At 37.6% G+C, this 26,789-nt stretch overlaps 1 protein-coding gene and 1 pseudogene across 5 annotated transcripts in view; one reads left to right on the plus strand and one right to left on the minus strand.

Annotated features, from left to right (window-relative positions):
• MIPOL1 (mirror-image polydactyly 1) overlaps positions 1-26,789 on the plus strand; it is a 330,717-nt gene that overhangs the window by 7,230 nt on the left and 296,698 nt on the right. For 2 of the 5 annotated variants that reach the window (XR_005790835.1, XM_040476972.1), the window contains exon 1: positions 9,466-9,699. The exons of 1 other annotated variant lie outside the window; for it this stretch is intronic. The gene's annotated coding sequence lies outside the window, so the exon portion shown is untranslated. Of the gene's footprint in view, positions 1-9,463; positions 9,708-26,789 lie in introns of those variants that run through there. 2 more of the 5 variants (XM_040476976.1, XM_040476973.1) reach the window with 2 other exon arrangements.
• On the minus strand, positions 2,101-4,027 carry LOC121031383 (tigger transposable element-derived protein 1-like; annotated as a pseudogene).

The raw sequence follows: 26,789 nt of genomic DNA on the forward strand, positions 1-26,789 counted from the left end.
ATTAATACTGTACTGTAGTCAACATACGTGCGAGCATGTACAATGGCCCCCATGCAGGAAAATATTCCATGGAGCCAATAGAGAGTAGTGATTCTGTTAGTGTTAGTGAAAGTTGGAAAGTTGTCCTACACAATAACCCTCCTCTCTCTTGTCTCCCTCACACCAGCCACGAAGGTTTTCAAAGGTAAGTGCAGGTTAATTTGTTTATTTTTCTTCATATTTTATAGTTTCTTTATTATTTTGTATATCACAGTATTATAATCATTTTTAAATGAATATTTTAGGTTGTGGAGTCAATCATCTGAGTTTCCATTATTTCTTGTGGGGAAATTCATTTTGATATACAAGTGTTTTGGATTACAAGCATGTTTCTGGAATGAATTATGCTCACAAACCAAGGTTTTACTGTATTCTGTATATTAAACTCTTAGATACATGATTTGCCCATGTTTCTCTGACTCTGTAAGTTGTCTTTACATTCTTGATAATATTCTTTGATGCCCAAAAGTTTTTAATGTTGGTGAAATCCAACTTATCTATTTGTTCTTTTGTTGCTTATGTTTTTGGTGTCAAAGAATTCACTGCCAAACTCAAGGTAATAAAGATTTAATCCTAAATTTTCTCATAATAGTATTATAGTTTTAATTGTTTATTTATGGCACAAAAACAGACACATAGACCAATGGAATAGAATAGAAACCCCAGAACTAGACCCACAAACGTATGGCCAACTCATCTTTGACAAAGCAGGAAAGAACATCCAATGGAAAAAAGACAGTCTCTTTAACAAATGGTGCTGGGAGAACTGGACAGCAACATGCAGAAGGTTGAAACTAGACCACTTTCTCACACCATTCACAAGAATAAACTCAAAATGGATAAAGGACCTGAATGTGAGACAGGAAACCATCAAAACCCTAGAGGAGAAAGCAGGAAAAGACCTCTCTGACCTCAGCCGTAGCAATCTCTTACTCGACACATCCCCAAAGGCAAGGGAATTAAAAGCAAAAGTGAATTACTGGGACCTTATGAAGATAAAAAGCTTCTGCACAGCAAAGGAAACAACCAACAAAACGAAAAGGCAACCAACGGAATGGGAAAAGATATTTGCAAATGACATATCAGACAAAGGGCTAGTATCCAAAATCTATAAAGAGCTCACCAAACTCCACACCCGAAAAGCAAATAACCCAGTAAAGAAATGGGCAGAAAACATGAATAGACACTTCTCTAAAGAAGACATCCGGATGGCCAACAGGCACATGAAAAGATGTTCAGCGTCGCTCCTTATCAGGGAAATACAAATCAAAACCACACTCAGGTATCACCTCACGCCAGTCAGAGTGGCCAAAATGAACAAATCGGGAGACTATAGATGCTGGAGAGGATGTGGAGAAACGGGAACCCTCTTGCACTGTTGGTGGGAATGCAAATTGGTGCAGCCGCTCTGGAAAGCAGTGTGGAGGTTCCTCAGAAAATTAAAAATAGACCTACCCTATGACCCAGCAATAGCACTGCTAGGAATTTATCCAAGGGACACAGGAGTACTGATGCATAGGGGCACTTGTACCCCAATGTTCATAGCAGCACTCTCAACAATAGCCAAATTATGGAAAGAGCCTAAATGTCCATCAACTGATGAATGGATAAAGAAATTGTGGTTTATATACACTATGGAATACTACGTGGCAATGAGAAAAAATGAAATATGGCCTTTTGTAGCAACGTGGATGGAACTGGAGAGTGTGATGCTAAGTGAAATAAGCCATACAGAGAAAGACAGATACCATATGGTTTCACTCTTATGTGGATCCTGAGAAACTTGACAGGAACCCATGGGGGAGGGGAAGGAAAAAAAAAAAAAAGAGGTTAGAGTGGGAGAGAGCCAAAGCATAAGAGACTGTTGAGAACTGAGAGCAAACTGAGGGTTGATGGGGGGTGGGAGGGAGGAGAGGGTGGGTGATGGGTATTGAGGAGGGCACCTTTTGGGATGAGCACTGGGTGTTGTATGGAAACCAATTTGACAATAAATTTCATATATAAATAAAAAAAAATAAAATAAAATGTAAAAAAAAATTGTTTATTTATGTTGTTGGTTAATTCTGAGTTAATTTTTCTGCAAGCATACCACTGAGATATCACGTGTGCGTTCACTTCCAGACCATGCAGTAAATCAAATGTCACAATAGACTCCAATGAATTTTTTGGTTACCCAGTGTATATAAAATTTACATTTACATTACACTGTAGTCTATTAAGTGTGCAATAGCATTATGTCTAAAAAAAAACCAATGTACATAATTTCACTTAAAAATATTTTATTTCTAAAAATGCTATCATGTGCACTTTTAGTGGGTCATAGCCTTTTTGTTGGTGGAGGGTCCTGCCTCAAAGTTGATGCTGCTGATTGATCAGGGTGGTGGTTGCTGAAGTTGAATGGCTGTGACAATTTCTTAAAATAAGACCTTTGCCACATCCATTGACTCTTCCTTTCATAAATCATATTTCTGTAGCATGCGATGTTCTTTAATAGCATTTTACCCACAACAGATCTTTCAAGATTGGAGTTTCAATTGTCTCAAACCCTGCCACTGCTTTATCAACTAAGTTTATGTCATATTCTAAATCCTTTGTTTTCATTTCAACGATCCTCACAGCATCTTCATTAGGAGTAGATTCCATCTCAAGAACCCACTTTTTTTTTGTGCCTAAGAAGTAACTCACCTGTTAAAGTTTGATTATGAGATCAAAGCAAGTCAGTCATATCTTTAGGCTCCACTTGTAATTCATTTTTCTTGCTATTTCCACCACTTCTGTGGCTGTTTCCACCACTGAGGTCTTAAATCCTTGAAAGTCATCATTGAGAGTTGGAATCAAATTCTTCCAAGCTCCTGTTAACGTTGATATTTCAATTTCTTCCCATGAGTCACAAATATTATTAATGACATCTAGAATGGTGAATCCTTTCCAGAAGGTTTTCAATTTGTTTTGCCTGGATCCATCAAAGGAATCACTCTCTATGGCTGCTACAGCCTTACAAAACATATTTCTTAAATAATAAGACTTGAAAGTCAAAAATACTCCTTGATCCATGGGCTGCAGAATGGATGTTGTGTTAGGCCTGAAAACAACATTAATCTCATCACACATCTCCATCAGAGCTCTTAGGTGATCAGGTGCATTGTCAATGAGCAGTGATATGTTGAAAGGAATTATTTTTTCTGAGTAGTAGGTCTCAACAGTGGGCTTAAAATATTCAGTAAACCATGTTATAAACAGATTGTTATCATCCAGACTTTGTTGTTACCTTTATAAAGCACAGGCAGAGTAGATTCAGCATAGTTCTTAAGGGCCCTAGGAACTTTAGAATGATAAATGAGCATTGGCTTCAACTTAAAGTCACCAGATGCATTAGACTCTTATAAGAGAGTTAGCCTATTCTTTGAAGCTTTTGAAGCCAGGTATTGCCTTCTCCCTATCTATGAAAATCCTAGATGCCATCTTTTTCCAATAAAAGGCTTTTTCATCCACACTGAAAATCTGTTGTTTGGTGTATCCACCTTCATTAATTATCTAGATCTTCCAGATATCTGGCTGCTTCACCTTGCACTATTGTGTTCTGCAGATGGCTTCTTTTTTTTATACCTCAAGCTCTTCTTTGGCAGCTTCCTCATCTTTCTCAGCCTTCATAGAAATGAAGAGAGTTAGGGCCTTGTTCTGGATTAGGCTTTGGCTTAAGGGAATGTTGTGTCTGGTTGATCTATGCAGACCACTAAAATTTTCTCCCTAAGAGCAGTAAGACTGCTTTGCTTTCTTGTTCTTGCGCTCACTGGAGTAGAACTTTTAATTTCTTTCAAGAGCTTTTCTTTTGCATTCACAACTTGGCCATTTGGCACTAAGGCCTACCTTTCAGCTTCTGTTGCCTTTTCAATAAGCTTTCCTCACTCAGCTTAATCATTTCTAGCTTTTGAATTAAGGTGAGATCCCACCGCTGCCAGAAGTGCTTTGGGGCACCTGAGAGGCTCATTTGATTAAGCATCTGACTTTGGCTCAGGTCATGATCTTGCAGGTTGTGAGTTCAAGCTCTGCATTGGGCTCTGTGCTTACAGCTTAGAGTCTAGAGCCTGCTTTGGATTCTGTGTCTCCCTCTTTCTCTGCCCATCCCCCACTCGCACTCTGTCTCTCTCTCGAAAAAATGAATAAACATTAAAAAAGATAATAAGGCATAATTTTTTAAAAATGGAAAAAAAAGTGAGAGGTATAGGGCTCTTCCTTTTACTTGAACACTTAGAGGATCTTGTAGAATTATTAATTGGTTGTAATTTCAACATTGTTGTGTCTCAAGAAATAGATAGGCCTAGCAAGAGGGCTAGAGATGGAAGAATGGCTCGTCAGTAGACTAGTCAGATAACACCAATAACATTTATCAGTTAAGTTTGTTGTCTTATATGGGTATGGTTCATGGTGCCCCCAATAGTAACAACAAAGATTACTGATCACAGATCTCCACAACAAATAATGAAAATGTTTGAAATATTGCAAGAATTACCAAAATGTGACAGAGACACAAAGTGAGTAAATGCTGCTGGAAAAATGGCGCTCATATACTTACTTGATGTAGAGTTGCCACAAACCTTCAACTGGTAGAAAACACACTATGTGAAATGCAATAAAGCAAAGTGCAACAAAATGAGGTATGCCTGCATATGGAGGGAAGTTGGCATCCAGATTCATTCTTTTGCTTATGGGTATCCAGATATCTCAGCACCATCTGTTGAAGAGACTATTTTTCCCCCATTGAATGGTCTTGGTATCCTTGTCAAAAATCAATTGGCCATAGATATTTGGGTTTCTTGGGCTCTGTATTCTTTCCATTGATCTATATATCTAGCCTTATGTTTGTACCTCACTATTTTGGTTAATGTAGCTTTGTAGTAAGTTTTGAAATCAGAACACATACATGCATCTTCCAGCTTTTCGTTTTTCAATAGTGTCTTGACTATTTGGGGCCCCTTGCAATTTTCTATGAACTTGAAGATTAGTTTACCAATTTATTCAAGAAAGGCCATTAGGATTTCTGTAAGGATTGGACTGAATCTGTAGATCACTTTGGACTGAATCTGTAGAGTAGTGCAATTCAGTTGTGCTATCTTTTAATCTGTAATCATAGAACACCTTTCCACTTACGTCTTTAATTTCTTTCAGCATTGTTTTGTAGCTTTTAGTGTACAAGTCTTTCACAAATTCTTTGGCTCAATTTATCACTCATATTTTATTCTTTTGGGTTCTGTAGTAAAGTATTTTATTTCCTTTTTGGATTATTTATTGCTGGTGTATAGAAACAATTGATTTTTGTCTATTGATCTTGTGTCTTCCAACTCTGATGAATTCATGTATTAATTTTTTTGTGGGTTCTTTGGTATTTTGTCTATGTAGAATCATGTCATTTGCAAATAGGGATAATTTTACTTCTTCCCTTCCAATTTAGATGCCTTTATTTTTCTTTCATAATTGCTCTCTCTAGGCTTTCCAGTACAATGTGAATGGCAGTGATAATATTAGGCATCCTTGTCTTGTTCTTGACCTTAGGGGAAAAGCTTTCACTCATTATCATTGAATGTTACATGTGGAATTTTCATGATTTTTTATCATGTTAAGGAAGTTCCCTTCAATTCCTATTTTTCTGAGTATTTTATCATAAAAGGAAGTTGAATTTTGTCAAGTGCTTTTTCTATAATTTATTGAGATGATCGTGTGGGCATTTTTCCTTTGTTATATTAATATGTTGTGTTATATAGATTGAGTTATATTGAACCACCCTTGTATTTCTGGGATAAATCCTTTTAATGTGATTTTGAGTCTGGCTTGCTAGTAGTTGTTGAGAATTTTTGCATCATAAGGGGGACTGGTTGGGGATACTGGTCTGTAGTTTTCTTGTGATGGCATTAGTATAAGGGTATAAGGGCATAAGGGTAAAGCTGATTTCATGGAGTATATCAGGAAGCATTTACTCCTCTTCTTCTTTTTTTGAGTAAAACTGTTAATTTTTCTTTATGTGTAGAATTGCCCAGCAAAGCCATTTAGTCTTGGATTTGTTTTTATTTTAATTACTGATTCAGTCTCTTTGCTATAGGTCTGTTGAGATCTTTCTATTTCTTCTAGAGTAAGTTTTGGTAATGTGTGTTTCAGGAATGTGTGCATTTAATCTACATTATTTGTTGGCATACAAATGTTCATAATATTCTCTTATAATTATTTTAATTTATCTAAGGTCAGTAGTAATGGCACCACTTTCACTTCTAATTTATTTACATCTTTACTCTTTTCTTCACCAATCTAGTTGAAGTTATTAGAATTTTTAAGTATTCATTTGTCTCACTTGTAATCTTTATTATTTCCTTCCTTCTGCAGGTTTAGGTTTAGCTTGCTCTTCTTCTACTTCCTTACGGTATAAAGTTAAGTTTTTGTTTTGAGAGGTCTTCTTTTTAAATATAATCATCTACAGCTATGAATTTCTCTCTTAGCACTGCTTTCACTGCATTCCATTACTTTTGGAATGTCATATTTTCATTTTCATGTTTCTCAAGGTGGTGTTATGTGTTGAATTGTGTCCCTCCAAAAAGATGTAAAGTCTAATCTACAGCACCTCAGAATAAGACCTTATTTGGAAAGAGGGTCTTTGCATAATAATCAAATTATAGCGAGGTCATTAGGTGATCTTAATACAGTGTGATTATATCCCTATAAAAATGGGGAAATTTGGACACCGAGGCAGACATGCACAGAGGGAAGACATTATCAAGAGGCATGAAAATGCCACTTGATTATTATGCTCGGTAGAATGTTTTGAAATCAGGAATTGTATGGCCTCCACTTTGTTCTTTCTCAAGCTTGCTTTGACTATTCAGGGTGTTTTGTGGTTCCATATGAATTTTACAATCTTCTTTCTGTGTTTATGCAAAAGATGCCTTGGGATTTTGATCAGGATTGCACTGAATCTGTAGATCACTTTGGGTACTATGTACATTTTAACAATATTCTCTTCCAATTCACAAGGACGATGTCTTTCCGTTTGTATTTTCTCTTAGCAATATTTTATAGTTTTCAGTGTACAAGTCTTTCACCTCCTCAGTTTATTGCTAAGTATTTTATCCTTTTTGATGATATAGTAAATGAGATTTTAATTTCCTTTTCAGATTGGTAATCCTTAGTGTATCGAAATACAATTGATTTATATATATGTGAAATCTTGTTTCTATTTCTCTAGATTACCCTGCCTAAATGCACATGGCATTCTCATGTACTTGTATACATAGTTTTTATTAATTACTCTATTTCCAGAACTGATTGCAGTGCCTGGCACATTGCAGGAGGCTTAAGATATTTGTGGAGTTGAGAGCATTCATGATCTGACATTCTTTTGCTCCCTGTAAAAAAATAGGGGAGTTCATTTTCTTTTTCCTCTCATCCTTATTGAGATTTCTGCAAAAGCCCAACTTTTAAAAGTGATGATCTTTGATAATTAGCTTGAGAACAGGAAAGAACGCTGTAATTGGTCTCTTTCATTTCTTATAGACTGGCAACTGTTAGCAGGATAGAGAATAAAGAAATGTGTATATGAGCAACAGTGGTGTGAAGAGGTTTGGGGAAAAAATAGCTATTGAGATCTGAAAAATTCAGGAAAAGAACATTAAAAAGTTACCTTGAGTAAGTTAGAGGAAGGACTAGGGAGAAAGACCTAATGTTTGATATCACTGGATACAAAGGTGGAAGAAAAAACAACTTACCAAAGGGAAAGATAACATGGGGTTTTCTCTTTACCCTAGACTTTTAGCAGCCAGATGAGCTTTTAAAAACTAGGGTTAGGGGCGCCTGGGTGGCTCAGTCGGTTGAGCGTCCGACTTCAGCTCAGGTCACTATCTCGTGGTCTGTGAGTTCGAGCCCCGTGTCAGGCTCTGGGCTGATGGCTCAGAGCCTGGAGCCTGTTTCCGATTCTGTGTCTCCCTCTCTCTCTGCCCCTCCCCCGTTCATACTCTGTCTCTCTCTGTCTCAAAAATAAATGTTAAAAAAAATTAAAAAAAAAAAAAACAACTAGGGTTAATATACCTTTACCCAAAGAAAAATAGTATAATCACTTTCTCTAAATTTAACTTATAAACCCATTATTTGTTTTGAATTTTCTCAATGTTGTGGTCACTCTCCCCCCTTGTTTCTTGTTATTTCTTAGCTAGGAAAAGCAACTTTCTCTTCTTTTCTTTTACACATAATTTGGGGTGGCCTTAAACCTTTTCAGAAGTCATTCTTGATTGGAATGCCCTTCCTACCTACTCTAACAAACTATACTACTTCTCTATTTTCTCTATATTTGTCTCATATATATGATGGTACTTTGTGTCAATAAATATCTATTTCAGACCTTGACTGAAGTAAATAAAAATGTATTTCAAAGCTGAATCTGTAACAAACATTCAGACACTGTCCATTCATTACAATAAAATAGCCAATAGCTTATGAATATTATAACCTATTTTGTTTCAACCAACTTATATCCCATTTTTTATGTCTTATTTTTTCACTCCCCTTTTTTGCATTTAATAAAGTGTTGGGAAACTGTCCACACTTCCTATTATGCCAGTTCTCTGGGGGATGTGGTGTAAAAAACCATTACTATTGCTTATCAAACACCCAGAAGAGTTCCAGGCACATAGTATGTACTCAATAAATATTTGATATCTGAAGGAGTTAAGGTGACATTTATAAAAGCAATACTGATATGGGGAACAAGAAAACCACATCTGAATTACTAGCAGTTATTTAACAATGTCAGTCCTTTCTTGTTTAAACACAGAAGTACATGAATTGAGGACTTAATTCTTTAATTCTGGAAGGTTCAACACTGAGACTTAAAGAATCCATTAGTTGAACATAAGCATCCAGATCTCGTTCTAGTACTTCAGTCAAAAAGTTTACCACCCTCAAGTTTTAGTTTGTAAATATTCCCTGGTCAGGAGCTAGGTATTGCTTTTTGCTCACCCAACTGGAGTCCAACTTCAGCTCTTTTCATTCAACCATCACTTCACAATATGCCCCCCTCCCGGTGTCCTCTCATCCCAAACCACACACAAACCAACCAGAAAACCGCAATTCCTCCAACTTCTTGGACAGTGCAAGGCTAAAGTTGAGGCCACACGACACGTTTTTAACCACAAGGTTTCCTCCTCTAGCCCGATTAGGTTTTGTCGGGGCAATATTTTGCTCTAATAGAACGCGCTCGTAGTCTCGGAGTGGACACCGTAGCGTCCAGCCGGCGCAGTCACCGGAAACTACTAAATCCGTCTTTTTCTCCAAACTCTTACAAGTACTTCCCAAGCTGGCACAGTCCTCCAGAAGCCCCGCCCCGTGGTTTTAGCACCGCGGTTTGCGCATGCCCAGTGCGCGCCGCAAGCTCCCGCCGGGCGCCCGTTCCGCCTTGGTTCCCCGTGGCCCCGGCGCGCGGCGAGCGTCTGGCTTCCTCTCCCATCGGGCCCCGCCCGGTCGTTTGCGGGCGCGCGCACCTTCCCAGGCGGGCGGGCGGGCCTCAGGGTCGAGAGGCTCCCGAGCAAGCGTCGATTGGCTGATGTGGTGGCCACGCGTCGGGCCTCTGAAACTCGGGGCGAGCGCCCAGAGTCGGCTAGCCAGGCAGTGCCAGGCGCATCTCAGGTAAACAGGTAGGCTGGGAGGTTCGGGCGACCGGCGAAAAGGAGGGGGTGGGCTTAGATCCAGCCCTGGAATTTCCGGCCACAGCCTCCTTGGAGCAGAAGGGGCGGCGCGGAGTCTGCACCCAGTGAATGTTGACCCCCTATGGCCGGCAGTGATAGGGTTCACGCGAAGGTCAGCGTCGTGGGGTCCTCAGGTCCTCTTTCTGGGCATAGTTTCGGCACCCTCCTGTTTCTTATTACAGAAGTTCAACAGCTGAGCATTTATTCAAGGGTGTAGATTTTTGTTTGTTTTTCCCTTAAGTGGCTGTTAGTTGGAGAGTTCAGGTCCTGGCTCAGCCCGTGACTCTGTGTCCTTGAGAGTGACTTAATCTTTGTGGATTTCAGTTCTCGCACTTGTAAGTTTTAGCATAGAAGACGGTGCTTCTTTAGGCACTAGGAGCGGAGCTGTAGAAAGGTACTGTTAGAAATTTTTAGGTTCACAGTGTGCCTGAGCCCAAATTTTTCTGGAAGGTGACACCACCCAACAGTATTTGTGAAATATTTTAAGCTCCATGAATGGAAGTAACTAAACACAAGGTAGCAGCAGGATGGTAGAAAGAAAGAAAAGAAAGAAAGAAAGAAAAAGAAAAAAAAGCTTTCCACAAGAGCAGGCTTTTTGAAAAGCTCCTTTGAACATTTTATGCAGATTAAATCACTGTGGAGATAGACAAAGGTAAACCAAAACAAAGGGCCAAACAAAACCACTTTTCAAGGCTCCCCCACCCTCCCGGTAACTTTAACATACTATCATAAGTTACTGGCTTTTCAAAGTTTCACCTTGGCATCTAGTGTGGTACTAACCGAAAATGACAGGTGCATAATCATTTGGGTATCCTGTGCAATAGTATACCAAGAAAAATAACTAAGTTGACTTCTATATAACAGGAATTAAGAGATCTCATTGGTGAGAAGTAATGATGATAAGTCAGAAAAATGAAAGGGTGGACAGTCCTTTAAAGGAATAGATTTTATAAAAATCTTTTTAGTGTGTTAATTTTTAAGGTATAATACACATAGAGAAAACCGCATAAATCAAAAGTGTACAGAGCGTACATATCCATGTGTCTAGTACCTAGATCAAGAAAGGACATTACTTGAATCTTAGAAACTCCACTTTGTGTGATTCCGTTCCAGAGGTAACCATTATGTCGATTTCCAAAGTCATCTATGAATTTACTTGTTAATTGGCTTTATATAAATGGAACCATGCAGTAAATAGTCCTTTGAGTCTCACTTTTGCTCAATATTGTATTTGTGAGATTTACACAAATTATGTAGCAGTAGTTCTTATGCTGTATAGTGTTCCATCCAGTTTTTGGCTATTATGAACATTTTTGTAAGTAGAGTTGACCCTTGAACAACATGTGTTTAGACTGCAGGGGTCCACCCATGCGTGGATTTTTTTTTTTTATAAATATAGTATACTACTGTAAATGTATATTCTCTTCCTTATGATTTTCTTAATGTTTTCTCTAGCTTTAGTGTAAGAATATAGTATATAGCGGCGCCTGGGTGGCTCAGTAGGTTAAGTGTCCGACTTCAGCTCAGGTCATGATTTCGCGGTCCGGTCCGTGAGTTTGAGCCTCGCGTCGGGCTCTGTGATGACACCTTGGAACCTGGAGTCTGCTTCTGTTTCTGTGTCTCCCTCTCTCTCTGCCCCACCCCCATTTGTGTGCTCTCTCTCTCTGCCTTTCAAAAATGAATAAATGCTAAAAAACTTTTTAAAAAAGAACATAGTATATAATACATGCACCAAATGTGTGTTAATAGACTATGTTATCGATTAGGCTTCCAGTCAACAGTGGGCTATTAGTAATTAAATTCTTAGGGAGTCAAAAGTTAAACTTGTATATTTGACTGTGTAGGGTTGGTGCTTCCAACCCTTGCATTATCCAAGGGTCAGCTGTATTTTGGTGAACCTATGTATACATTTCTGTTAGATCTACATGTACCTGTTGGTGAAATGTCTATAGGGTATGCAGGTATGTATTTCTTGTATATATTACCAAAAAAGTTGTTCGAATCAGTTGTTTCAACACTCCTACTTGGCATTGTTTGAGAATTCTGGCTCCTCCAAATGCTCGCGACACTTAGTGTTGTCTTTTCCATTTTTTCCATTCTGGTGGGTGTGTAGTGATATCACGGTGTTTTTCCGTAATTTCCTTAATGACTAGTAATACTTAACATCTCTTCATATGTTATTGGCCGTTTGGATATCCTCTATTGCAAGGGTCATCAAATTTTTTTGTTAGGGGCCAAATAGTAAATATAGGCAGTCCTTGCATTGTATAGATTGATTTAAAAATTTTTTTCGTAATGTTTTACTTATTTTTGAGACAGAGAGAGACAGAGCATGAACAGGGGAGGGGCAGAGAGAGAGGGAGACACACAAACAGAAGCAGGCTCCAGGTTCCAAGGTGTCAGCACAGAGCCCAACGCGGGGCTCGAACTCACGAACCGTGAGATCATGACCTGAGCTGAAGTCGGCTGCTTAACCTACTGAGCCACCCAGGCATCCCTGTAAAGATTCATTTAAAGCACTACCATATAAAGCTATGACTGCTTGCGTTTTAGGCTTTGCAGTCCATATACAATATACAGCTTCTATTTTATTTTCTTCCTTCTTTTCCTTCCTTCTTTTTTTCTTTTCTTTCTTTTTTGCCTGCCTGCTTGCTAGCTTGCCTTCCTTCCCTCTCTCCCTCCCTCTCTTCCTCCCCCCTTTCTTTGATTCTTGTTTCATAGACTGCCAACCTACTATGTTGGAAAATGACTGTTCAAAATGACAGTTCAATCTTTAGCCCATTGGTGGTGGTGAAATTATTAGTTGAGAGGGGCTACATTGAAAAAAAAAACGTGAAAACTAACAGTATTAAGTATTGTGCGCTGTAGTGTTTTGAGGTTAAATAATAGTATTAAGCAGCATGTGCTATAGTGTTTTGGAGTTAAATTTTAAATCTCTAAGCATATTTTCTTTGCTTCTTACCAGTTTTACCTCAGGGCTAATTAGATAGCTGTTTCAGGCTTCACTAAACTGTTCTTACTGCTCCTACTTTTTCCCAGCCCTTTATAACTGAGAAACAAAAGAGAGGTAAAAGGTGAGAAAAGACAGGAGATGCAACCCCTTTTCTGATAGTGCGTAAAATGCTAAGAAAGGGATGAATATCCAAACAGTTCTGGACACTTTGAGGAAAAAAAAAAAAAGTACAAAAAGCATAAAATACTTTTTGCAGTACTTTCAGATACTGTCTTTTGAGCCATTCCATCATGGGATGGCATGATTAAAATTTTTATCTACCTGATTGAATATTCTCATAATATGGAAAGTAATAACCAATGGCTTGGGCCATGAAACTCAGCTATTTCATCCCTGCCCATGATAGAGGTCCTGTCTCCTTTAAATGCCACATTGGACTGTCCAGTTCGTCTTCTCTTACTTTGGGCCCCCTGCTTTTCACTCAGTACCAAAAAATATCAAAAAACTTTGGAAAATATAAAAAAAATTTTTTTTGACTATTATTTCAGTCTATGTTAACATTTTTAGCTAACAATTTCTCTTATTTTAGGTGGTTTATAGAAGTGAATTTATGAATGTAGTTAGATAATATGCTAAAACCAATGAGAGAGTTAGGGGTATTCTCATCAACTTGATCTTTTCTTTGAGATAGATAACTGAGTTTTGGTCATTCTTACTTGATTATTATGAGATAAGATAAAATATTAAGATTTAAGATAAGCCACTAGACCTAGCTTCCACCACCAACCACTGCTGTCCTTACTCCTTTCTTACATAGAAATTTTGGATCCATTTCTGCAATTATATGCATGTGTTTTTACACACACATTCACACATATTTTGACTAATGCAAATACCTTACTGCTTCATAATTGCCACACAAAATAATTGTACTTATATGCATTGTTTTTTTTTTTTTTTTCAACGTTTTATTTATTTTTGGGACAGAGAGAGACAGAGCATGAACGGGGGAGGGGCAGAGAGAGAGGGAGACACAGAATCGGAAACAGGCTCCAGGCTCTGAGCCATCAGCCCAGAGCCCGACGCGGGGCTCGAACTCACGGAGTGCGAGATCGTGACCTGGCTGAAGTCGGACGCTTAACCGACTGCGCCACCCAGGCGCCCCTTATATGCATTGTTTTAACTGTACTTCTTGCATCAGAGTTGGAGTCATTACAAATATTAGGGTTGGTAAAGGGTATAAAGTGGATCTAATATAGGAACAAATAGGGTGTTTATGTAATGCAAATGTTTAACGGTGCTGGACCGTGGACATCTGGACCCAGATGTTGTCATTAGCTTCCTAGAGTACCTACTTTCCTGGACATTGCCTGCATCATATTGTCATTGTCGACCTCTGGGACTCTGTATTTTCTAGGATTCCAGTGGGGACAAACCTTGCCTTTTCTGGTTGCAGTTTCAATTTTTAGATGCTTCATTTAGGTTATATTTAATCTTGTTTTCTTTATTTAAAGTGACTGTAGGGGCACCTGGGTGGCGCAGTCGGTTAAGCGTCCGACTTCAGCCAGGTCACTATCTCGCGGTCCGTGAGTTTGAGCCCCGCGTCAGGCTCTGGGCTGATGGCTGGGAGCCTGGAGCCTGTTTCTGATTCTGTGTCTCCCTCTCTCTCTGCCCCTCCCCCGTTCATGCTCTGTCTCTCTCTGTTCCAAAAATAAATAAACATTGAAAAAAAATTTTTTTTTTAAAATAAAGTGACTGTATTTCTCTGCTACGATTTATTATTTGTTGCTTTTATACTTCCCTAGTCCAGCAGATTTATTACTAAAATGTCTAGATACATGTGACTGGGGATGGGCAGAGGATAGTTCATTTTCATCTCACATGCCACCTACAGAGATTGTTTTAGAGTTGGTGAAAGAAAAAGATAAATCCACAACATCTATTTTTGCTGCTCTTGTTAGTACTTTATTATTATTCTCAATACATTAAATCAGTTTTTGCTGCTCTTGTTAGTATATTATTACTCTCAACTTCCATTCAATATCTTGGATTTTGATACTATTATAAAGAGGGGATAGGGCTGTTTTAGGACATTGACTGAAAAGCAATGTGCCATTATGCAAAAGCACTGGGTATAAGAGCAGAGTAAGTGTGGCTTACTACCTGTCTACGTTAACCTTTCCTGGAATTTGGTTTTTATAAAACGAGGCATTTTGACCAAATATCTGTAATCCTTGGTAACTCTTTTCAAAAGACTTCGTAGAGAAGCACAGAATTTAGAATTTAAATTACCCTAGAGGTCATTTAGGCCTCATTTTTGTCAATGAAAATACTGAGACATTGTAGTTAGCCACATAGTTACTAGAATCTAGTTCTCCTGACTTTTATTTCGGTTTCCTTTTCTGTTATGCTACTTGTAAGAGCCAGCCTTCTGAGATAACCCTGGTATTCACACTCTTGTGTAATCCTTTTCCCTTGAGGTAGACTACTAAAAGGCTCACTTCTGATAGACTTATGTCAAAAGTGCTGGGCTGTCACGAGATTATGTTATAGTAGACTATAGCCTCCTTTTTGCTGTACCTTTCTTGCTTGCTCACTTTGATGTAGCCATCTGCTATCTCATGAACTGACCTTAGAAAGATCCCCCTGTCAAGGAATTGAGGAGAGCCTTTGGCCAATAGCCCACAAAGAATTGAAGTTCTCAGTTCAGTAACCCCTAGGAAGTGAATCCTGCCAACAGCCACTGAGTCAAGTTGGAAAATCTTGTCCCAGTGAAACCTTAAAATGATTGTAGCCCTGCCTGATGCCTTGATTACCACCTTGTTAGAGACCCTGAACCCCAGGACCTATCTAAGCAGCAGTACATTCCTCAGGAACTAAGATAACAAATGTGTGTTGTTTTGACCTAAGTTCTGGAGTAATTTGTGTAGCAGCAACAGTTAAGTAATAAACTACTCGTAGTAATATTTAATTTATTGTAAAAGTTTATTTATTTTGAGAGAGAACACGAGCAAGTCAGGGAGAGGGAGAGAGAGAATCCCAAAAAGGCTCAGCACTGTCAGTGCAGAGCCCGATGTGGAGCTCAAACTCACCAACCACAAGATCATGACCTGAGCTGAAGTTGGACGGTTAACTGACTAGGCCAACCAGGTGCCCCAATTTTTAATTTTTTTAAAGGTATTTTTTTTTCCCCCTGAAGCTTATTTATTTATACTTAGAGAGGGAGAGAGAAAGAAAGAAAGAGAGAGAATGTGAGCAGGGGAGGGGCAGAGAGTTAGGATCCCAAGCAGGCGCTGCCAGCCAGCAGTGCAGAGCCCGACATGGGGCTTAAACCTACAAACTGCCAGATCATGACTTGAACTGAAAGCAAGAGTTGGATGCTTAAACAACTGAGCCGTTCAGGCACCCCCAATTTTTAATTTTTAATAAAAAGAAATTTTTTAAAAAGAAATAGTTCATCCTGGAGTTTTGTGAACATAGCTTCAGTCTATTTTTATCATTTTAAACATATTTGAGAATATATTATTTTTACTTTTTGAAAAGTAAAATAATTATTTAACTATTCTGTATTTGTTTTGGTTATAACTTAATTGCTGTATATTTGATTTCAAGACAGGCAACATAAGGAGATATTACTTTGAAAGTTGAGAATTAATACTTTGGTTGAGGGTTTCATTAAAGTGGCTAATTGATGAGACAAATTTACTGTAAATCTTTTGGCACTTGACATGTGCACCTCTGATTCAGTTATTGTCTGTATTGAAGGTATTTTTAATTTAGATATTTTACTGTTTGGGATGCATATACTCATGTTGTTTACTCTTGTTTATCTGTAGTTTTGCATTATGGTGATTTGATTGTAAATAAATGCTATTTTGAGACTTGCCTGTAGTATTCCTGGATTTATAAATTTTGGAAGCTACTAGAGTACAACAGGGATTATTTTGCTGGAACCCTTAATCCTGAATCTTGTTTTATATTCTGTTGAAGTATACCAACTTCCCCTCCTTCATAATTTTGTCTTGAGAATTTTGCTGCTGTGGAACAAGTTTTAAAAAACTGGGGGAAAAAATGACATCTAATAGATAAGTTAACTTTCTAAAAACTTTATTGTGAAATGTAATACATGTAAAGAAAAGGATATAAAACGATGTGGACAGTTCAATGAATAATTAAAAAGTTAACACCCCTGTAACTGCCATCAAAATATTAATGTGCGAGTACTTGCTTTGTATATGTATTTTTTGTTTTTTTAAATGCTGAGTAAATATGAGTGTGTGTGAGAGAGGAACAGATGTGAATTCTGTGGTTGGTGCCATGCTTTATTGTGACTGTTAGATGAAGTTTCTTAATGCTGTTTTTAAAATCTCTTTCCTTACTGATTTGTGTGTGTGGCGTGGTTGTGGGGTGTGGGTGTGTGCGAGCACGCACGTGCTCACTTGATTGATAAATACTGAGAATTTACAGTGTATTAAATCTCTGTGTGTAATCATAGATTTATTTCTCCCTAGTAGTTCTATCAATTTTTGATTTATTTATTTTCAGGTCATGTTATCAGAAACATACAACTTTATAAGTAGTCTATCTTCTTATGAATTGAAGCTTTTTCTCCCCAGTAAGAAGTGTTCCTTTTTATCTCTAGTAATGCCTTTTGTTTTAAAGTCTACTCTGAGTTTTAAAAATGTTTTAATGTTTATCTATTTTTTTAAAGTGCTTTTTTTTTAATGTTTATTTTTGAGAGAGAGAGAGAGAGAGATAGAGTGCAAGCGGGGGAGAGGCAGAAAGAGAGAGGGAGACACAGAATCCGAAGCAGGCTTCAGGCTCTGAGCTATCAGCACAGAGCCTGACTTGGGGCTCCAGCTCACTAACCACGAGATCATGACCTGAGCCCGAGTCAGACACTTAACTAACTAGGCCACCCAGGTGCCCCTAATGTTTATTTATTTTTGAGAGAGAGAGTGTAAGCAGGGGAAGGGCAGAGGGGGTGGGGACAGAGGATCCCAAGTGGGCTCTGTGCTGACAGCAGAGAGCCCAACAGGGGGTTCGAACTCACAAACTGTGAGATTGTGACTTGAGCTGAAGTCAGAGGAGGCTTAGTCGACTGAGCCACCCAGGTGTCCCAAGTCTAGTCTGCTATTTTTAAAAGCTGTTAATTTTGAAATAATTTTAGATTCACTAAAAAGTTAGAAAAATACTACAGAGTTCCTGTAAAAATTCTTCACCCTACTTCTAATGTTAATACAATGTGTAATCATAGTACAATGATCAAAACCAAGAAATTAATATTGTTATAATATTCACAAAACTATACACTTTATCCAAATATCACCTGTTTTTCCATTAATTTTGTTGTTATTGTTGTTGTTCTAGGACCCAATCCAGATCCCATGTTGCGTTTAGTTATGTTTCCTTAGTCTTCTCTTGTCTGTGATCTCTTTTGAATTTTGATATACCTATGTCAGCCTTCTTTTGGTTAATGTGGGCATAGAATTGGATTTTTAAAAATCCAATAGGACATCTTTGTCTTACATTTGGAGCATTTGGTGATCATTAAATCCATTCATATTTTATATTATTCCATTTTCAGTTATTGTGGAAATTATGTATCCTTTACCATTCTTTTGTAGAAGCATTGCATCCTGGGATGCATCTTTTCAGACTTTCATGCTTTTCCTTATATGTGTATATATACCCAAACACATGGTTTGGTTTGTTTGCTTTTTTATTTTAATGTAACAATGGTAATGCTTTATTATTTTACAATACTCTTTTTCATTTAGTAATATTTTATACATCTGTGTCAGCGTTTTTATATGCATAATAATGTTTATAGTATATAAGTACCATATATGTTTTTATATGCATAATAATGTTTATAGTATATAAGTACCATAGATATATACCATATACCATATATATATATATATATATATATACCATAGATATATACTATAGATATGGTACCAACCCTAACCGCTAGACATTTGTGTTGTTTCCAGTTTTTTAATGGTATAAACAGCACTGCTATATACATTCTTGTATGTATATATTTGCACCCCTTGCTAGAACATAGATTTATAGAAGTAGAATTATGGAATCAGAGTTTGAATATCTAAAGTTTTAATTGATATTGTGTGACTTTCTTGTTATTTTTTAATGGCATAGCTTTTATAAAAATAATATATGCTTGTTACAAACTCTTGCAAGCAACATATATAAAAAGATTACAGTGAAATGTTACCCCATATTCTATCACCCTAACCAAAACAACCTTCATTAAAAATCATATAACATTCTGTTTCTGTTTCTAAGAATGTTCAACATTTAAAACAAAACAAAATCTGCCTCTGTGGCACACATTTGTGAAATTTCACAGCATCAAGAATGAAAAAAAAAAAAATTAAAGAAATCTTGAAGGTTTCCAGAGAGAAAACCAAAATAGAAAAAAGAACTAAGTGTACCAACAGCAGTCTTCTTGACCAGAATTGTGGCTACTTAACAATGAAGTATGGGAGTAGAACAAAGATATTTTCATGCCTGGAAAGCATCAGACGTTAGGCTCAAGCAAAATAAAGAAGTGAAAGAAAGGCCTGGAATGTAGGAAACCATAAATCTAACCCAGGAGAACAGTGAAATGATGTTCTAGGAGGGACAGCTATATAGCTGGCCTAGAGAACATATGGTCCAGATTCAAGAGGAGCCTCCTCAGGAAGGAGGTTTTCAGGAGAGAAAGGGGATTTCAGAGATGTATAACCTCTGAGTCTGGAGTTTTCTCTGTTGGAAGGTTTCTTCAAACTATGAATTCAGTTTCTTTAATAGAAATAGGACTATTCTGGCTATCTATTCTTACTGCATTAGCTTTTGCAGGTTGTGTCTTTCAAGGAGTTTGTCAAATTTATAGATAGGAAGTTCTTTGTAATAGTCCCTTTTTATCTTTTTCATCCCTATGGGATCACTTCTCTTCTTCCTGATACTGGCAATTTATATCTCCTTTATTTTTATCTTGACCAGCCTAGCTAGAAGCTTACCAATTTCTTTGATTTTTTTTTTTTTTTTTATACAGAACTAGCTTTTGGTTTCATTGATTTTCTTTTTTTTTTTTTTTACAATGTTTGTTTATTTATTTTGAGAGAGAGAGAGAGGGAGAGAATATGCATGTGTCAGTGAGGGAGGGGCAGAGAGAAAGGGATTTCCAAGCAGAGCCTGACATGGGATCAATCCCACAATCCTCCAGATCATGACCTCAGCTGAAATCAAGAGTCACACACTTAGACTGAGCCACCCAGGTGTCCCGGTTTCATAGATTTTCTATATTGATTATACATTTTCAATTTCATTGATTTTTGATCTTTACCATTTCCTTCCAGCTGCTTTCTTTGAGTTTAATTTTTCTTAATTTTGTATTAAAAATAATTTTTTTTAATGTTTATATTTGAGAGAGACAGGGACAGAGAGAGAGGGAGATCAGGGGAGGAGCAGAGAGAGGGAGACACAGGATCTGAAGTGGACTCCAGGCTCTGAGCTGTCAGCACAGAGCCTGATGCGGAGCTCGGACTCACAAACCACGAGATCATGACCTGAGCCGAAGTCACCCAACCAGCTGAGCCAGCTAGGCGCCCCTTAATTTTGTATTTTTTTTAAAGGTGGAAGCTAAAGTATTAATAAGAGGTCTTCCTCTCTTAAAAAAATTTGTTTTTCTTCCTCCCTTTTTAATATATGTGTTTAGTACTATAAGTTTCTCTCCAAGCACTAATCTAGCTACATCCCACAAATTTTGATATCTTATGTTTCCATTTTTATATAGTTGAGAATATTTTGAAATTTCCCTTCTTCCTTTTTTGAACCGTGGGTTATTTAGAAGTATTGGGTAATTTTTGAGGTATCTTTCTATTATTGATTTCAAGTTTATTTCTGTTGTGGTAAAATAACATAATTTGTATGGTTTCAATCCTTTAAAAAATTTCTTTTAATGTTTACTTATTTTTGAGAGAGAGAAAGACAGCGTGGGAGCAGGGGAGGGGCAGAGAGAGAGGGAAACAGAATCCCACGCAGGCTCCAGGCTCTGAACTGTCAGTACAGAGCCCGATGCGGGGCTCAAACTCGCGCACCATGAGATCGTGACCTGAGCCGAAGTTGGATGCTTAACTGAATGGGCCACACAGGTGCCCCTGTATAGTCTCAATTCTTATGTGTTGAGGGTTTTGTTTTGTTTTGTTTTGTTTCTTTTAATGGACCAAGATAGGCTCTTTTTTGATAAATGTGCCATGTATTTGAAAGGATTGTGTATTCTGTCATGTTGGGAGGAGTTTTCTATAAATATCAATTAGGTCAAGTTTGTTGATAATACTGAGTCTTCTACATTGCTGATTTTCTGAGTTTTTATTCTTCTGATTATTGAGAGAGGTAGTGAAGTTTCCAACTATAATTATGGATTTGTTTGTTGCTCCTTTCATCAGTTATTACCTTGGGTATGTTGACACTGTTGTGAAGTGCTTACATATTTAGGATTGCTTTTGTCTTGTTAGTGAATTAAACCCTTTAATGTACTTAGTAAGACAAGACTTAGTAAGACTAATGTAGTCTTTCTTGTTTTACTTTGTTTGAAATTAATGTAGCCACTCCTACTTTCTTTTGATTAGTATTTGCAAGCCCGCCCACCCCCCCCGCCATGTGCTCTATTATCCTAAAAAATAAATAGTTAGGAAAGGGTAATTTGTAAGATATTTTCATTTTGTGTTGGTGTGGTTCAGAATAAGCGACTCCAAAATATGGCACTTTGGCTTATTGAATATTTTAATCTGAAAGATTTTGAGAAACAGATAAGTGCATCTCCCTTCTCCTCTGAAGCAGGTCATAAGACCCTCATGTGAGGGGTGCTCTTCCTATACCTGGAGGAAAAGAACATCTTTATCTCCAAAGCTAGGGGGATACCAAGGGGAATCCAGATGAACAGGCATTGCTAAGTTTCCCCCATTTTACTCCTTGGCTTGTACCTTTTTTGTCCTGTCACATTTTTGTGTGACTTTCTAGGCTTAACTTTTTCTTTAGGTCTTCATTGCCTTGTGAAGGTTCCCAGGTCACATAAAACTTAAATTAAATGAACTTACCTACTTTTCTCCTGTTAACCAGTCTTTGTGAGTTTACTATTCAGGTCCAGCCAGGAACCCTAAGAAGATGGAGGTAACGTTTTTCCTCCCCTACTGTGTCCATTTCATTATTTGTGTATTTTTATTTTAGATACTGTTTTGATCTTAGGAAGTAGTCTTATCAAGTATGATCCAATATCATATAATTTTATGTTAAGATACAAGGATATAAGTGTTTATCACGTTAATTAGAAAAATTTTTGCATTACTACTCCTTGGATGGAACTTGAATGGTAATTTTTTACAGGTGCTGTTTGCATTCAGGTGTTAAAATGCTGTTTTGTAGTAAGTCCCAACCATATACATATAAGCTAAAAAAATTAAACGTTTAAATTTGTTCTTTTTAATGAACTATTTTTGAAGTATGACATATTTCTTTTTTAAGTAGCGTGTCTGGATATTAATTATTACTGTAATACTTTTATTATCTTTTAAATTGAATGTAAATCAAAGCCATTTCCTTAATTTATGTCAGAGAGCTTATTACCAGCATGGGAGCTGCAGATACTGTGTGATATAGCATATGATATCCCAAAGTAGTACATTTTATTCAGTGGCATGAGCTGGCACAGTGGGCAAGATTATTCTAATTCATTTGGGTAGGTGAACAGTAATTTAGGAAGTTCACATACAAAAACTCACTGTGAGTTTCTTTATGATTCTTTACTGGTAAACTCGGTTTAGGATTTCAGTGGCTCATTTCTACTGTTTTTATTTCATGCAGGTGATTAATTTCCATCTTAGTTTAAAGTAAAATCTATACATCTTTAAAATGCCTATATTTTTGCTAGCCATTTTAGATTAAAATCTCAATTAAAATATTTTGTCATATGATTACTAATTGCTTGGTTCTGAAAGTTCATGTTTGGTTTACATGCAAATATACCTTATGTATTAGAGATTAAATATTTCTTCACTAAAGTTTTTTGAAATAGTTTTTCATCTAAAATGTGTTCTTAATTTTAGGAATTACTTTATGAAAAGCCAAAGATTGTATTATTTGCATTTTAGTGGATAAAAATTTAGACTAGTATTTAACATTCCCATATTTAATGAGATTTTAAAAAGCTGCCACAAACATGCTCCATCTAGTGCTTTTCTTAACAGAAAATGATGATTTGCCGTCCAGTGGAATATTTTTTTAAGAGTACTTTTTAAGTTTCTTTATTTTGAGAGAAAGAGAGAGAGAGAGAGAAGGGGGGGGGGAGGCTGGCGGGGAGCAGAGAGAATAGGAGAAAGAGAGAATCCTAAGCAGGCTTCACACTGTCAGTGCAGAACCTGATGTGGGGCTTGAACTCATGAACTGTGAGATCATGACCTGAACTGAATCCAAGTCAGATGTGTAACCAACTGAGCCACCCAGGCACCCTCATTAAGTGCAATATTAAAGTCAATCGTTATTGGAGTGTTTTGAAGAAAAATGTTTATGATATGTTATTGTGAAAAAATTAAATATAAAAAATGACAAAAGGAACACACTAAGATTTTAAGAGTATATTTTGGTGGCAAATATAAGGGGTTATTTTTTTCCCCCTTTTTTACTTTTGTGTTAATATATTTTGGACTTTTTTCCAAGGGATATGATAGTTTGGGCAGTGTCTGGAATTTGTGTCTCAGTGTCCCCCATCATTTAGCAGGTCAAGAATTTGCAGGCATCATTTGACATTAATACTGGATCAGCTCTGACTTCGAATGGTTATGGATTAATTGTAACCATTCTGTTTATACCAGAATGTAATGATTTTTAAGCCCTTGGAAATCTTCTAAATGAGTTGTCAAAAGTTTTAAACATAAGTAATTAGTTAGAAAAATGTTTCCTGTTGTTTTTGAGAAGATTTAAAGAATGGCCAGTAACTTTTTAACATCTTTTGGCTGTACACCTTCCCTTCCCTAGCTTTTACCTGGACTTTATTTTTACTTTGTCCATATTGTCTCTTCCCTACAAATTTAGACTTTATTTTTAGTTTCTCCCCAGTGTATAAGAAACTTTGTCCAAATGTTTTGACAGTTCATAAGATTTTGATTGCTCCAGCTCCTTCACTTCAGACCTTTTGCATTCCTATTTGCTTGCCAAGAGCATACTTGCTGCCTGTAGGGATTCTCATGACTCTCAGATACCACTTTGCTCTGTTTCCCTCTCCTCCTGTCTGCACAGATGCTGGATATCATGCAGGTCTTTTAAATGTTGGTGTTGTATGTTGGTGTTTACCTAGTTTTGTGGTAGATACTTTTTTATGGTTTCATTTTGCTATCCTGGTTCCCCTGGTTTTTTTGTTTTTTTTTTTTTTTTCAACGTTTGTTTATTTTTGGGACAGAGAGAGAGAGAGAGCATGAACGGGGGAGGGGCAGAGAGAGAGGGAGACACAGAATCGGAAACAGGCTCCAGGCTCTGAGCCATCAGCCCAGAGCCCGACGCGGGGCTCAAACTCACGGACCGCGAGATCGTGACCTGGCTGAAGTCGGACGCTTAACCGACTGCGCCACCCAGGCGCCCCTCCCCTGGTTTTTTATACAGATATTTGGGAAGATTCAAAAACTATGCTGCTTCCACCACAATCTTCCCAGAATCTTCCTGGCTTTTTCACAAAGTTAAACTTACTCCTTTTAAAGGGTTGTCTTTTTTGAAGGTATGTTCTGCTAAAATGTTCTTCTTTTTACGATTATTGAAGGTAGTTGCTTCTATTTTTTTAAGTCACTTATAAAATAAAATCCTATGATTTTACTAGCTTGTGAAATCTAAACTTTTAGTGACTACTTATTTTCTCAATTCCCTAGAACAGAAAAATGAAGTGATTTGCCAAAGGCTACATACACAGTTGATAAGTGGCAGCACCTGTATCCAAATACAGTATTCAATTTATGATTCCACAGTGATCAGCCCTGAACTAGTTACAGGAAGTGACTAAGTGAAAGGGAACTCTGTTTTGAAAGTGTTTAAATCCTTCCATTGGGGCGCCTGGGTGGCTCAGTAGGTTAAGTGCCCAACTTCGGCTCAGGACATCATCTCGCGGTTCATGAGTTTGAGCCCTGCATCAGGCTCTGTGCTGACAGAAAATCATAAAGGGGTCACCTGGCTGACTTAGTCAATAGGGCATGCAACTGTTGATCTCAAAGTTATCCTTTTGAGACCCATGTTGGACGTAGAGGTTACTTTAAAAATAAAATCTTAAATCATAGGGAAGAGAAAATACATCCATAGTACTGTACTGTATTATAAAAAATTCTGCATATGTTCAAACCTGCATTGTTCAAGTGTCAGCTGTAGTTATTAAACCAGTACACAGTCACTGTCTGCCATCTCTTATCTGGGGTTTGGAAATGGTGATGGAACTGAACTGAAACATATACAGGGTCTAAAAAAATGAAATGTGTGTCAATGTGTATTGTGAAAGACTGTGTGTGTATATATTCAGAAGAGGGAGTGGGGTGAGCTTTGTCTTAGACTTTTAGGCACCACAGAATCCTGTTGACATTTGTTGTTACTGCACCAGGGAACTTCTCTGGTCAGAATTGGAGGTAGGAGGCTGGAATTCTGTTAAGTTGTGTATTAGATTAAGAGAGTCTATGTTGCACTAATAACCCCCATGTCATGACTTAATACAACACAAGTTATTTCTCACTCATACAGAGTTTGGCTTAGAGGTCCATGTTCCTTCTATCTTGTGATGCCACCATCTCAAATAAGGTTTTCAAGGTTGTTGCAGGAGGGGAAGAGAGGGCTAGAGGATCTCATGGAATGCCTTTAAGGATGAGTCTAGAAACTTGCTTATATCACTTTATACTTGTGTTTACACTCTTTTGGCTTCAAATCTGTCACAAAAACTGGATGTAAAGAAGAGTAAGAAATGCAGTTTTCCTGCACTTTTGGAAATAGGAGCTGCTATGATTTTAGTCCAACAAGTCTGGGTTTTGGAGAAGGTAGAATAGTAAATGATGGTTACATCTTGTTATGAACTGAATGTTTGTATCTCCCCGCACCCATTCATATATTGAAACCCCAACCCCAGTATGATGTATTGGTGGGAAGTGTAAGAAGAATTAGAATACAGTAATGTCATGAGGGCTCTACCCTCATTGCATGGGGTTAGTGTCTTTCTAAGAGGAGTTTGCTTGAGGAGTTTGCTTCCCCTCTCTGCTCTCTGCCATGCAAGAATACAGTAAGAAGTTGGCAGTCTTCAGCCGGAAAGAGGACTCTCACCAGAATTCACCTCTCAGCCTGATCTCAGACTTTCAGCCTCTAGAACTGTGACAAATAAATTTCTGTGGTCTGTGAGCCAACTCCAATGGTATTTTTGTTAAAGCAGCCCAGATGGACTAAGATCTCATCTCTTTTCTGTATGAAGTAGGATTTTTGCCCTACCTTGACATTACCCCATGGCACTTGCACCTTTGATTTTTGCTGCTGATCTTTTATTGATGGGAGAGACAGGACTTGTCCTAATGCAACGAAGTAAGAGCCATGCAAATTTTGTGTAACCTAGTCTTTCAGCATCACCAGTGTCTGCTCTTCACCCAGGGCTCTAATCCTCTTCCCTAATCTTCTTTCAAGATGAGTAAAATGTGGATGACATGAAGTTTTTGATTGACCTTGGGGGCCTTAGGTCCATATTCCCTCTCACTTTCTAGTTTTTAACGGAGAAGGAAACTGTTTCATTTCTTGTCCTAATACATAGAATAAACAGTCCATAGAGTCAGGGGAAGAGGATAATTTTGATAAACTGGTAACTTTGACTATTCGATACTCACCAAGGATAGCAGAAAACTTTGTGTTGGGATACCTAGGGGTTAAGATTTTTGTTTAGCAAGTGGATTCCCTCCCAAATGTTGATAGTATCTTCAATGACTCCCTTCAGGTCAGGTTGTAGGTTTGAAATAATAATTTTAAAAACCATTTTATCAAAGTAAGTAAAGTGCATAAACTTTGTAATCTGT

This window comes from Herpailurus yagouaroundi, unplaced genomic scaffold (genome assembly GCF_014898765.1).
Source record: "Herpailurus yagouaroundi ecotype Mexico unplaced genomic scaffold, PumYag 141, whole genome shotgun sequence".
NCBI classification, from domain to species: domain Eukaryota; kingdom Metazoa; phylum Chordata; class Mammalia; order Carnivora; family Felidae; genus Herpailurus; species Herpailurus yagouaroundi.